This window comes from Martes martes, assembly GCF_963455335.1.
Source record: "Martes martes genome assembly, chromosome: 1".
NCBI classification, from domain to species: Eukaryota; Metazoa; Chordata; class Mammalia; order Carnivora; family Mustelidae; genus Martes; species Martes martes.
In genome coordinates, this window is record NC_137888.1 from 48412014 (window position 1) to 48426949 (window position 14936).

The following is a 14936-nucleotide window of genomic DNA, read 5'->3' on the forward strand; positions in this document are numbered from 1 at the left end:
CTTGTTTTTCTGATCCATGAGCATGGAATGTCTTTCCATTTCTTTGTGTCCTCTTCAATTTCTTTCATAAATGTTGTATAGTTTTCAGAGGACAGGTCTTTTACCTCTTTGGTTAAGTTTATTCCTAGGTATCTTATAGTTTTGGGTGCAATTGTAAATGGGATTGATTCCTTAATTTTCTTCCTACTGCTTCCCTATCAGGGTCGAGAAATGCAACAGATTCCTGTACATCAATTTTATATCCTGTGACTTTGTTGAATTCATGTATCAGTTCTAGCAATTTTTTGGTGGAGTGTTTTGGGTTTTGTACATAGAGTATCATCTTGTCTGCAAATGGTGAAAGTTTGACTTCTTCCTTGGCAATTTGGATGCCTTTTATTTCTTTGTGTTGTCTGATGGCTGTGTCTAGGGCTTCCCGTACTATGTTAAATAACAGTGATGAGAGTAGACATTACTGTCTTTTTCTTGACCATAAGAGAAAAGCTCTCAGTTTTTCCGCACTGAGGGTGGTATTAGCTGTGAGTTTTTCATATATGACCTTTATGATGTTGAGGTATGTTCCATCTATACCTAATTTGTTGGGTTTTTTTTCATGAATCAATGTCATATTTTGTCAAATGCTTTTACTACATCTATTGAAATGATCATAATGTTCATATCCTTTCTGTTATTAATGTGGTATATCATGTTGATTCATTTGTGAATATAGAACCACACTTGCAACCCAGGAATGAATCCCACTTGATTGTGATAAATGATTCTTTTAATGTACTGTTGGGTTCAATTCGCTAGTATCTTGTTGAGAATTTTGGCCTCTAACTTCATCAGAGATTTTAGCCTGTAATTTTCCCTTTCAGTAGGGTCTTTGGTTTTGGAATCAGGGTAATTCTGGCCTTATAGAATGAGTTTGGAAGTTTTCCTTTCATTTCTATTTCTTGGAACAGTTTGAGAAGAATAGATCCTAACTCTTCTTAAATGTTTGGTGGAATTCCCCTGGCAATCCATCTGGCCCTGGACTTTTCTTTTTTGGGAGATATTTGATTACTGATTTAATTTCTTTACTGGTTATTGATCTGTTCAAGTTTTCTGTTTCTTCCTGTTTCAGCTTTGGTAACTTGTATATTTCTAGGAATTTGTCCACTTCTTCCAGATTGTCCGGTATATTGGCATATAATTTTTCATAGTAGTCTCTTATAATTGTTTGTATTTCTGTGGTGTTGGTTGTAAACTCTCCTCTTCCATTGCAATTTTATTTATCTGTATTCCTTCTCTTTTCTTTTTGATATGTCCAGCTAGGGGTTTATCAATTTTATTATTTCTTTCAAGGAACCAGATATTAGTTTCATTGATCTGTTCTACTGGGTATTTTGTTTGTTTCTGTATCATTTGTTTCTACTCTAATCTTTATTATTTCCCTTATTCTGCTGGTGTTAGACTTTGTTTGCTGTTCCTTTTCTAGCTCCTTTAAGTGAAGGTTAGGTTGTGTATTTGAGATTTTGCTTGCTTCTTGAGGTAGCCCATATTGCTATATACTTCCCTCTAAAGACTGCCTTTGCTGAATCCCAAAAGCTTTGGACTGTCATGTTTTCATTATCATTTGCTTCCATGTACTTTTTTATTTCTTCTTTAATTTCTTGGTTAACCCTACTAAAGAATGAATGGGTTAACCAGGAAATTAAAGAAGAAATAGAATATATTTGTGGTCTTTCCAAATTTTTTTTAGAATTTTAGAGGGATTTTCAAAAGAATTCAGATAAAAATTAATAGAAAAAGTGAGAACACCTTGGCTGGTTAAAAATAAAGAAAGAAAAAGGAAAAGAAAACAGATTCAGTGCAGGCTAAAGCCATTAGATTTTGATGTGGTCCAGATAAGATTACACTGAACTAGTTCAGAGCTTCAAAGTGTATATGTCCTAACTGACTGGCCCTTCTCTTGTCTCTAAGCTACCGTTTCTCCAACACTTAATACGAGGTAATAGAACAAATATTCTTTTGTATAACAGGATGTTAAAATAGGATTCTTATATCTGTTTTGACTGAGATCTCAGGGAAATAGGTAACTATTGTTGTCACACCCAAGCAATATTCAGGTTGTACAAGCCTTCTAAAAGAGATAACAAAGAACCAGTTTTGTAACTCTTAGCTTACCAAACATCTTCAGACTTTAGAAAAGAATGGGAAGCTAAATGGTGAGAAAACTGGCAAGAACTACTGGTAGGTTATGAACCTGCAAAAATGTATCTTTTGCTCTCCTCAAACATCTTGAGGGAGTCCTCAAGAAAACTTGGTATCTATCCCTTGAGTTTGGGGACACACATATGAGTCTCCAGATAAGTGTCAGACACCAGGCTAACAGTGAAAGGCTATGGTAGAGCCTCTGCTCTGAAGACAAAGTAGGCATGATAGCTGCATTTAGGACAGTCTGTGTCTCAGTCAGCTTGTGCTGTGATAACAAAATGCCATAAACTGGGTGGCTTCAACAAAAGACATGAACTTCTCACAGCTCTGGAGGCTGGGAAATCAAGACCAGGCCAGAATGACCCAGTTCTGGTGGGAGCCCTCTTTCTAGCTTGCAGATGACACTTTTTTCCTCACATGCTGAGAAGAAGAGGAAGCAAGCTCTCTGGTGTTTCTTCTTATAAGGTAATTAGTTAAACCTAATTACCTCCCAAAGTCTCCACAATCACATTGAGTAGGTAGGGTTTGAACATGCAGATTTTGAAGGGACACAAACATTCAGTCCATAATAGTCTGTAATCCTGGTATTAGTGCTTCTCCTGGACAAGACATGATGAGGTGTTAGAACCTGCCCAGGAGGGCTGCCTGGAGGAAGAAGGACCTCAGCACAAAAAAGCTAAAGTTGTACTGCTAGAAGTTTAAAGACTAAAGGAGGAATTTTAAATAACTGGCTGAAGAAAGTGTATTAGCTACTGAACTACAGATGAGGTATTGTTAGTGTTTGGTGGGGATGAGGTTCCTGAAGGCCCACAAAGCCTTCTGTGAGTGTTAGCTTTAAATATTCACCAAGGTGGTGGGTATTAAGGAGGACACGTGCTGTGATAAGCACTGGATATTATACACAACTAATGAACTGTTGAACACTACAACAAAAACTAATGATGTACCATATGTTGGCTAACTGAACATAACAAAAAAAATGTATATATTTTTTTAAAATATTCAACAAGGCTATAACAAGCTAAGATCCTTATAAATTATGGCCAGTCAAGTACAATCTTTTCTCCTTTTTTTTTTCTTTCTCTGTATTCTAAACCCAGAAGTATCAGAAGCTGAGGCTAAGAAGTAAAGACTAGGGAAAAGGAGCTGATGAAGAGGGGGAAAAAAAATCCCACCAGATCCCACCCCTCTCACTAAAGGCTGGAACTGAGGTAGGAGAGAAGTTTAACTTATTTTGACTATTTCATGATTCTTGATATTTTATTCACTGAAATGAGACTGAATAGGAATAAATAGGAGTAGAAGATAATATCTGGGCACAAGATTTTAGCCAGAAAGAGAAAACTATCTTCACAGAATGGAGTTGAATGAGGAATGACACATGAATAATAGCACTTCCGATTACACCTTAAATATTTTGCTCTTTCAACATACAAGTTAAATTTATAACCCTTGAGAAAGTTTAAACTAGAAATTCATTTTTATTCTTCACTTTTTTTTTTTAAGGCCAACTGCCTCTGTTTCTTTACTACCCACTTATTGCTTATGACCTTAAAACACATTTTCTATAGAAATTGCCAATACCAGTTTTGGTGGTCAAATAATTTTTTAAATTCCATCATATAGTAAAATGTTTCAGAAAAATAAAATCCAGCGCAATGTTAGAAGAATGATAGATGATGACATAGTTGGATTTATTCCAAAAATGGCAAGAATGGTTTCCTATTAGGGCATTATTGATATAATTCATCACATCAGTTGATCAAATGAGAAAAACTATATCATTACAAAATTCAAAATATCACTACAGATTTTAAGAAATCTTAGGAAATGAAAAAAATGAATACCTTCTTGTGATAATGATCTCAGACTTTCCATGTCAACATCTTATTTAATGACTGAACACAAAAGGTATTGTCTTCAAAGTCAGAAACAACAACTTGGGAATCAATTAAAGATCGAGAATATAGAATAGAAAGCTTAAAAGAAAGATTCATATATAAACAAAAAAATATGACCAGTGTCATTTCAAATCAGTGAGAAATGGACAGAGATGTCAATAAATGGCACTGAACACTGGCCAACATTTCAGGGAAGAAAATAGAAGACTAAAACTATTTCAAATACTTTCCACAAGGATTTAAGATATAGATGTAAAAAATGATGAGAAGTGCCACTAGAAAGTATAGGTCAATATTATCTTGGGGCAAAGAAAACATAATTATAATAAAAAGGTCAAAGCAACACACACAGAAAGACATAGTTGACTATAGAAATGCTTCTATACAACAGAAGTTACCATAAACAAATGCTCACCTGGAGTCACTCCTATGAATGAGGCTCAGGGACAAGATAAACTAGACTTATTCTCTATCACCAGGTAGAATGCAACCATTTCAGAGTCTCTAACTGAAGTAAAGGACTTGATATTCATCAGAATTCTATGTGTGGACCTGGCTAGGTGAATTGTTACTTGGCTCTACCACCCACCTATGATAAGGGACTAATGTCTGGGTTACACAACCATGAGAAGCAAGAACTGTCCATACCCCAATTATTTCCAAGACAATTAAGTAAACACAGTGTCATCTCATGGTGTAGTTGGGGTAGAGAAGTGATTCTTTACCCTAGCTGCATGTTAAAATCACCTATAGGAAGTACAGAACCTACCTCAGAGATTCCAATTCAACTCAGGTGAAGTGAAGCCCAGGCTGCCTACCTTTTGTTTTTTGTTGTTGTTGTTAGTTTTCCAGGTACATAGTATTTCATCATAAAACCAAGGGGATATGACTTATTACTCAGCAGCAAATCTGTAGCATAGGAAGGCTTTAAAAAATAATAGTGATTTACTGTCTCTTCAAAAAATGCAGTCTTGTAACTGAAACAATCCTACTCAGTAATTCTGAAAGTAAAGAAACACCTTTCTTCAGAGCAGATCTAATTTCTGGTTAATACTTCAAAAGCTCCATTTGGAGTTCTCCAGCACCCTAAAAACCTCTTTTACCTCAACATCTTTGTATCCCCATACTTTGTAGCTAACTTTTAAGATTGTAAATCTATTCTCTTTAATGAAAGTACATTGCAATGACTAATTAGCTAAGGAAGCTTTATACTTGTATTTTTGAAGACAGGACGAAAAGACTGACAAGATCAGACAGGGCACATGGCACACATTCATGCTGGCACAATGAACCCTTCAATTTTTTTTTTTCAAGTCAACAAGTTTGCCAGGTAAAACACAATAAACAAAAAAATAAAAATAAAAACTGCCAGGGAGGCAGGGAGATTTCAGCATGAACCCCTAGATATTTCATACATAAGCCCAAAAAACATCTTCACTGAGTAAATCAACCCTAGTCAAAGTATCTCCCTGGAGAGAAAAACATCCTTATTTTGGTGTTGTCTCTAATGACTTAGGAATGTGATTCCTACTTACCTGCAAAAGCTTCACCACAAATGCCTTGGGCTGCTGGGTTTACATCCTACAGTGATTTACTTTTTGCAAAATTATTTGCAAATTATTTTAGTGTGCTTATCATACTTAAACTAGATAGTTTGAACTAGATCTTAAAGATGAAGAACGTTCTTTTGTATTTTTATCCGTAATAATTGGGACCAATTAGCACTTAAATAACGACTGAATAATAGTTGTTTAAAATATTCCCCTTCACACTAAAGCAAGAGCTCACAGGCATGTGATACCAGGTACACAATCCTTAGGTGAAAGAAATTCCCCAAACCCTATTTGTCAGAAGACCTGACCTGTTAGGATACTCAGTTGGAGGAAAGGAAGCAGCAGGAAGCATAGAAAAGGCAGCTTGTTCACTTTGGGAACATCAAAAGAAAGTTCCCTTGGTTTCTACATTCTCCAACATTCTTCATGGCCATGAGGTGCTCCAAAAGGCATCAGAAACAGCAAACACCACGAAAGGAGGAGAACAGGTTGGAGTCATTGTGGCTGTATATTGATTTGTGACCAAATGGGCATCTTTTGGGGAAACCCAGAAATGTTAGAGGGGAGGGTCTCTCCGTAAGGGTGTATAAAGGCAGTTGGAGTAAAAAACAGGAGCTTTGACTTCCTGGTGTCTTTGTGATCCCATTTGTATCCTTAGGCTGCTGAAATATGGTCATATTAAGTTATTGCCATATGAGAATGCCAGAGATGTGCCAACTGTGCTTTTTCCTGATGTTCCCAAGCTCTAAATCTATGTTTATTATGCATCCCGGGTGTACCAAACCCCTTCCTCAACAGCCCAAACCATATATGGTTAAGGGATGGGCTCGCAGAGTCAAGATTCAAACCTTACATTATATAACATATTCAAAACCCATGTATTTCCCCCTACACCATGCAACCACAGGTCAGACATACAAACAATTGAAACATCAAGTAATACTTACTAGTGTTAAGAAAAAAGTATCCAAAACAGAAATCTGGCAAAAGGAAGGCTATATGTCCTTTCAATGTCATACTTGAACATGATCTCACAGACCCACCCAAAGATTATTAATTTCACTTGGAGAATGTACCTTTCTTTGACTTGCTATTTAATATTGATTCTACAAAGCTATGTAAAAACTTGTAGCTTTTTCCAGCAGATATGCAAGTGAGTTCTGTTCAGTCAAAAAAAATTACCCTAAATGACATGACTTTATTGCCCTTTAGGGTATTGACCATTTCATCTCTAATTTAGCCAATTTATTTAGTTTGCCATCACCAACAAACTATAGCGTTCTATGTTCTTTAAAAACCCTCTGTACCAATTTATTATCCTGTTGACTCCTGCATTAATGAGTTAAATGAATCTTTGACAAGGGCTCACCATGTACTTACGTAAATGTCATATTAAGTTTTTGAAACTTTTTCTTTGACACCACAACATGTTGCTAAGTTTTGACATGAGGAGTGATTTCATGGAGTAGGGGCAAGACAAAGGAGAGATTTGACAGATGAAATGCCACTGAGGTGAGCCTCAAGAAACAGACAGGATTTCACCGTGGCAGTGGGAAAGAAAGCAGACACAACTTCAAATATTTACATATTTACATGTAAAGCTGACAAAGTGGTTCTAATTTGGATAGCTTAAAAATACTTATTTTAGACCTATTTTATGTGATCTTCTTTTTTTTTTTTTTTTTTTTTAAAGATTTTATTTATTTATTTGTCAGAGACAGACAGAGAGAGAGCGAGCGAGCGAGCAAGCGAGCACAGGCAGACAGAGTGGCAGAGGGAGAAGCAGGCTCCCCGCGGAGCAAGGAGCCCGATGCGGGACTCGATCCCAGGACGCTGGGATCATGACCTGAGCCGAAGGCAGCTGCTTAACCAACTGAGCCACCCAGGCGTCCCTTATGTGATCTTCTTAATAAAATTCTATGAAATAGTATCCATCAATGCATGCAAAGAACAATACATTATAGCCAAATAGAAGTTAGTCTAGAAAGTGATAGGATATTCAACAACTGAAAATCTATTGAAATAATAAAGTGTATCAAGAAATCACAAAAGAAATACCACATGATATCAATAAATTCAGAAAAAGATACTCAGAAGACCATCTCTAATAAAGACAGTAAGCAAAATGAAACTACTTAAAACTAATAAAAGTTATTTATTAGATTTCAAAAGCAGATATTGTAACAATAAAAAAACTAAAATCATTGTCTTTCATACCAAGAACCAGACAGAGATGATCACTACTGTTCACTGTCTTGCAGATACTAACAAAAATCATTGGAAAACAAGGTTAATCCCTTTGTTACTAAGGCTGTATTTAAAAAAAGAGAGAGAGAGAATTTATGTGACTTGGTTAGGTGGCTATGTATGAGATAATTTTTTTTAATCAACAAATTTTCCCTGTTTAGCAATAGTCAATGAGAAATGGAAAAGGGAATGTCTATTCTTTTTTTTTTATAAAGATTTTTATTTATTTGACAGACAGAGATCACAAGTTGGCATAGAGGCAGGCAGAGAGAGGAGGAAGCAGGCTCCCTGCGGAGCAGAGAGCCCGATGTGGGGCTCAATCCCAGGACCCTGGGATCATGACCTGAGCCAAAAGCAGAGGGTTTAACTCACTGAGCCACCCAGGCATCCTGGGAATGTCTATTCTTAAAGACAACAAGAAAAAATACCTAGGAGTAAGTTTAACAAAACTTTTATATGAACATCCATATTACAAAAATTTTATATCTTATTGAAAGATACAAAATAGGATATGAAGAAATGGAAATATGTATACTATGTTCTTGGATTGGAAAACCAGTATCATAAAAATACAAATTTCTCCAAAATTAATATATAAATCTAATGTAATTGCAATTAAAAATGTACCAGAGAGTTAAATTATATATTAACGTTTTTATAGAATTTTAGTTTCCCTAGGTTCTATCTTGGGTTTTGAAATTTTCACAGCCTCAATGATAGCCTTTTTTTCCTACCAGATTTCCACCAAGGGAGGGGTATGCTATGGTCTCAAGTTTTCAGTTTTGGTTTTTTTTTTTTATAAACATATAATGTATTTTTATCCCCAGGGGTACAGGTCTGTGAATCGCCAGGTTTACGCATTTCACAGCACTCACCATAGCACATACCCTCCCCAATGTCCATAACCCCACCCCCCTCTCCTTCCCTCCCTCCCCCCAGCAATCCTCAGTTTCTTTTGTGAGATTAAGAGTCACTTATGGTTTGTCTCCCTCCCTCTTGTTTCATTTATTCTTCTCCTACCCCCTAGCCCCCCATGTTGCATCTCCACTTCCTCATATCAGGGAGATAATACGACAGTTGTCTTTCTCCGATTCACTTATTTCACTAAGCATGATACCCCCTAGTTCCACCCATGTTGTCACAAATGGCAACATTTCATTTCTTTTGATGGCTGCATAGTATTCCATTGTGTATATATACCCCATCTTCTTTATCCATTCATCTGTTGATGGACATCTAGGTTCTTTCCACAGTTTGGCTATTGTGGACATTGCTGCTATAAACATTCGGGTGCACGTGCCCCTTCGGAGCACCACGTTTGTATCTTTAGGATATATACCCAGTAGTGCAATTGCTGGGTCGTAGGGTAGCTCTATTTTCAGTTTTTTGAGGAATCTCCACACTGTTTTCCAGAGTAGTTGCACCAGCTTGCATTCCCACCAGCAGTATAGGAGGGTTCCCCTCTCTCCGCATCCTCGCCAGCATCTGTCATTTCTTGACTTGTTCATTTTAGCCATTCTGACTGGTGTGAGGTGGTATCTCATTGTCGTTTTGATTTGTATTTCCCTGATGCCGAGTGATGTGGAGCATTTTTTCATGTGTCTGTTGGCCATCCGGATGTCTTCTTTGCAGAAATGTCTGTTCATGTCCTCTGCCCATTTCTTGATTGGATTATTTGTTCTTTGGGTGTTGAGTTTGCTAAGCTCTTATAGATTTTGGACACTAGCCCTTTATCTGGTATGTCGTTTGCAAATATATTCTCCCATTCTGTCAGTTGACTTTTGGTTTTGTTAACTGTTTCCTTTGCTGTGCAAAAGCTTTTGATCTTGATGAAATCCCAATAGTTCATTTTTGCCCTTGCTTCTGTTGCCTTTGGCGATGTTCCTAGGAAGAAGTTGCTGTGGTTGAGGTCAAAGAGGTTGCTGCCTGCGTTCTCCTCAAGGATTTTGATGGATTCCTTTCTCACATTGAGGTCCTTCATCCATTTTGAGTCTATTTTCGTGTGTGGTGTAAGGAAATATTCCAATTTCATTTTTCTGCATGTGGCTGTCCAATTTTCCCAGCACCATTTGTTGAAGAGGCTGTCTTTTTTCCATTGGACATTCCTTCCTGCTTTGTCGAAAATTAGTTGGCCATAGAGTTGAGGGTCTATTTCTGGGCTCACTATTCTGTTCCATTGATCTATATGTCTGTTTTTCTGCCAGTACCATACTGTCTTGATGATGACAGCTTTGTAATAGAGCTTGAAGTCTGGAATTGTGACGCCACTGACTTTGGTTTTCTTTTTCAATATTCCTTTGGCTTTTCGAGGTCTTTTCTGGTTCCATAGAAGTTTTAGGATCATTTGTTCTATTTCTTTTAAAAAAATGGATGGGATTTTGATAGGGATTGCATTAAATGTGTAGATTGCTTTAGGTAGAATAGACATTTTCACAATATTTGTTCTTCCAATCCATGAGCATGGAATATTTTTCCATTTCTTTGTGTCTTCCTCAATTTCTTTCATGAGTACTTTATAGTTTTCTGAGTATAGATTCTTTGCCTCTTTGGTTAGATTTATTCCTAGGTATCTTATGGTTTGGGGTGCGATTGTAAATGGGACTGACTCCTCAATTTCTCTTTCTTCTGTCTTGTTGTTAGTGTAAAGAAATGCGACTGATTTCTGTGCATTGACTTTATATCCTGACACTTTACTGAATTCCTGTATAAGTTTTAGCAGTTTTGGAGTGGAGCCTTTTGGGTTTGCCACTTATAGTATCATATCATCTGCAAAGAGTGATAGTTTGACTTCTTCTTTGCCAATTAGGATGCCTTTAATTTCTTTTTGTTGTCTGATTGCTGAGGCTAGGACTTCTAGTACTATGTTGAACAGCAGTGGTGATAATGGACATCCCTGCCGTGTTGTTGACCTTAGCAGAAAAGCTTTCAGTTTTTCTCCATTGAGAATGATATTTGCAGTGGGTTTTTCATAGATGGCTTTGATAATATTGAGGTATGTGCCCTCTATCCCTACACTTTGAAGGGTTTTAATCAGGAAGGGATGCTGCACTTTGTCAGATGATTTTTCAGCATCTATTGAGAGTATCATATGGTTCTTATTCTTTCTTTTATTAATGTATTGTATCACGTTGATGGATTTGCGGATGTTGAACCAACCTTGCAGCCCTGGAATAAATACCACTTGGTCGTGGTGAATAATCCTTTTAATGTACTATTGAATCTACTGGCTAGTATTTTGGTGAGAATTTTCGCATCTTTGTTCATCAAGGATATTGGTCTGTAATTCTCTTTTTTGATGGGATCCTTGTCTGGTTTTGGGATCAAGGTGATGCTGGCTTCATAAAATGAGTTTGGAAGTTTTCCTTCCATTTCTATTTTTTGGAACAGTTTCAGGAGAATAGGAATTCATTCTTCTTTAAATTTTTGGTAGAATTCCCCTGGGAAGCCGTCTGGCCCTGGGCTCTTGTTTGTTTGGAGATTTTTGATGACTGTTTCAATCTCCTTACTGGTTGTGGGTCTGTTCAGGTTTTCTATTTCTTCCTGGTTCAGTTGTGGTAGTTTATATGTCTCTAAGAATGCATCCATTTCTTCCAGATTGTCAAATTTGTTGGTGTAGAGTTGCTCATAGTATGTTCTTATAAATGTTTATATTTCTTTGGTGTTGGTTGTGATCTCTCCTCTTTCATTCATGATTTTACTTATTTGGGTCCTTTCTCTTTTCTTTTTGATAAGTCTGGCCAGGGGTTTGTCAATCTTATTAATTCTTTCAAAGAACCAGCTCCTAGTTTTGTTGATTTGTTCTATTGTTTTTTTAGTTTCTATTTCATTGATTTCTGCTCTGATCTTTATGATTTCTCTTCTCCTGCTGGGTTTAGGCTTTCTTTGTTGTTCTCTCTCCAGCTCCTTCAGTTGTAGGGTTAGGTTGTGTATTTGAGACCTTTCTTGTTTCTTGAGAAAGGCTTCTACTGCTATATATTTTCCTTTCAGGACTGCCTTTGCTGTGTCCCACAGATTTTGAATCGTTGTGTTTTCATTATCATTTGTTTCCATGAATTTTTTCAATTCTTCTTTAATTTCCTGGTTGACCCATTCATTCTTTAGAAGGATGCTGTTTAGTCTCCATGTATTTGTGTTCTTTCCAAATTTCCTCTTGTGATTGAGTTCTAGCTTCAGAGCATTGTGGTCTGAAAATATGCAGGGAATGATCCCAATCTTTTGATACCAGTTGAGACCTGATTTATGACCCAGGATGTGGTCTATTCTGGAGAATGTTCCATGTGCACTAGAGAAGAATGTGTATTCTCTTGCTTTGGGATGAAATGTTCTGAATATATCTGTGATGTCCATCTGGTCCAGTGTGTCATTTAAGGCCCTTATTTTCTTATTGATCTTTTGCTTGGATGATCTGTCCATTTCAGTGAGGCGAGTGTTAAAGTCCCCTACTATTATTGTATTATTGTTGATGTGTTTCTTTAATTTTGTTATTAATTGGTTTATATAGTTGGCTGCTCCCACGTTAGGGGCATAGATATTTACAATTGTTAGATCTTCTTGTTGGATAGACCCTTTGAGTATGATATAGTGTCCTTCCTCATCTCTTATTATAGTCTTTGGCTTAAAATCTAATTGATCTGATATAAGGATTGCCACCCCAGCTTTCTTTTGATGTCCATTAGCATGGTAAATTGTTTTGCACCCCCTCACTTTAAATCTGTAGGTGTCTTTGCGTCTAAAATGAGTTTCTTGTAGGCAACATATTGATGGGTTTTGTTTTTTTATCCATTCTGATACCCTATGTCTTTTGATTGGAGCATTTAGCCCATTAACATTCAGGGTAACTATTGAGAGATATGAATTTATTGCCATTGTATTGCCTGTAAGGTGACTGTTACTGTATATTTTCTCTGTTCCTTTCTGATCTACTACTTTTAGGCTCTCTCTTTGTTTAGAGGACCCCATTCAATATTTCCTATAGAGCTGGTTTGGTGTTTGCAAATTCTTTCAGCTTTTATTTGTCCTGGAAGTTCTTTATCTCTCCTTCTATTTTCAATGATAGCCTAGCTGGATGTAGTATTTTTGGCTGCATGTTTTTCTCGTTTAGTGCTCTGAATATATCATGCCAGTTCTTTCTCCCTGCCAGGTCTCTGTGGATTAGTCTGCTGCCAATCTAATGTTTTTACCCTTGTATGTTACAGACTTCTTTTCCCGGGCTGCTTTCAGGATTTTCTCTTTGTCACTAAGACTTAAATTTTACTATTAGGTGATGGGGTGTGGACCTATTCTTGTTGATTTTGAGGGGGGTTCTCTGCACCTCCTGGATTTTGATGCTTGTTCCCTTTGCCATATTAGGGAAATTCTCTCCAATAATTGTCTCCAATATACCTTCTGCTCCCCTCTCTCTTTCTTCTTCTTCTGGAATCCCAATTATTCTAATGTTGTGTCATCTTACGGTGTTGCTTATCTCTCGAATTCTCCCCTCGTGGTCCAGTATTTGTTTGTCTCTCTTTTGCTCAGCTTCTTTATTCTCTGTCATTTGGTCTTCTATATCACTAATTCTTTCTTCTGCCTCATTTATCCTAGCAGTAAGAGCCTCCATTTTTGATTGCACCTCATTAATAGCTTTTTTGATTTCAACTTGGTTAGATTTTAGTTCTTTTATTTCTCCAGAAAGGGCTCTTATCTCTCCAGAGAGGGTTTCTCTAATATCTTCCATGCCTTTTTTGAGCCCAGCTAGAACCTTGAGAACCGTCATTCTGAACTCTAGATCTGACATATTACCAATGTCTGTATTAATTAGGTCCCTAGCCTTCAGTACTGCCTCTTGTTCTTTTTTTTGTGGTGAGTTTTTCCGCCTTGTCATTTTTTCCAGATAAGAGTATATGAAGGAGCAAATAAAATACTAAAAGGGTGGCAAATACCCCAGGAAAATGTGCTTTAACCAAATCAGAAGAGACCCCAAATCATGGCGGGGGAGAAAGGGGATAAAAAGAAGTTCAGAGAAAAAAAAAATTAAAAAAAGAAAACAAATAAAGTAAAAATATAAAAAAGAAAAAATATATATATATTAGATAAACTAGTTAAAAAACGTTAAAAAAAGAAAAGGGTAAAAGTTAAAAAAATATAGCAGAAGAAATAAATTTAAAAAAAAAATTAAATTAACCGCAAGACTAAAGAATCATGGGGAGAAAGCCATGAGTTCCGTGCTTTGCTTTCTGTTCCTTTGGAATTCTGCTGCTCTCCTTGGTAGGTGAACTTGGTCTTGGCTGGATTTCTTGTTGATCTTCTGGGGGAGGGGCCTGTTGTAGTGATTCTCAAGTGTCTTTGCCATAGGTGGAATTGCACCACCCTTACCAGGGCCCAGGCTAAATAATCCGCTCAGGTTCACTTTCAGGAGCTTTTGTCCCCTGAACACTTTCCGTAGAGTTTCGGAGGACGGGAATGAAAATGGCAGCTTCCCAGTCTGGCCCACAGGAGCTGAGAGCTCTGGGCCCCACTCCTCCGTGTGCCCTCAGAGAAAAGAGCCCAATCACTCCCATCTCCCTGGCCTCTGGCCGTGCTCCAAGCTCATCCAGCCTGTGACCAGTTCAAGGTAACCCCGAGCTGAGAGCTCACTCCTCGGCTCTGTCTCTGTAGCCGGCTTCCCCGGTCTAATACCTGCAAGCTCTGCGACACTCAGACACCCCTGGTGCTTCTGTGACCCCGCGGGACCTGGGGTTACGCTGACCCTGCATGGACTGCCCCCCCGGTTTAGCCTCTGGAGGGATGTCCCTCATTGGAGCAGACTTTTAAAAGTCCTGATTTTGCACTCCGTTGCTCCGCCGATTGCCAGGAGCCAGTCCCTCCCCCTGTCGTCTATCTTCCCGTCGCTTTGGATTCACTTCTCTGCCGGTCCTACCTTTCAGAAAGTTGTCGATTTTCTGTTTCTAGAATTGCTGTTCTTCTTCTCTTCAATTTCCTGTTAGATTTGTAGGTGTTTGCAATGGTTTGATAAGCTATCTAGCTGATCTCCTGCTACCTGATGTAGTCTCAGCCTGCTACGTCTCTGCCATCTTGACTC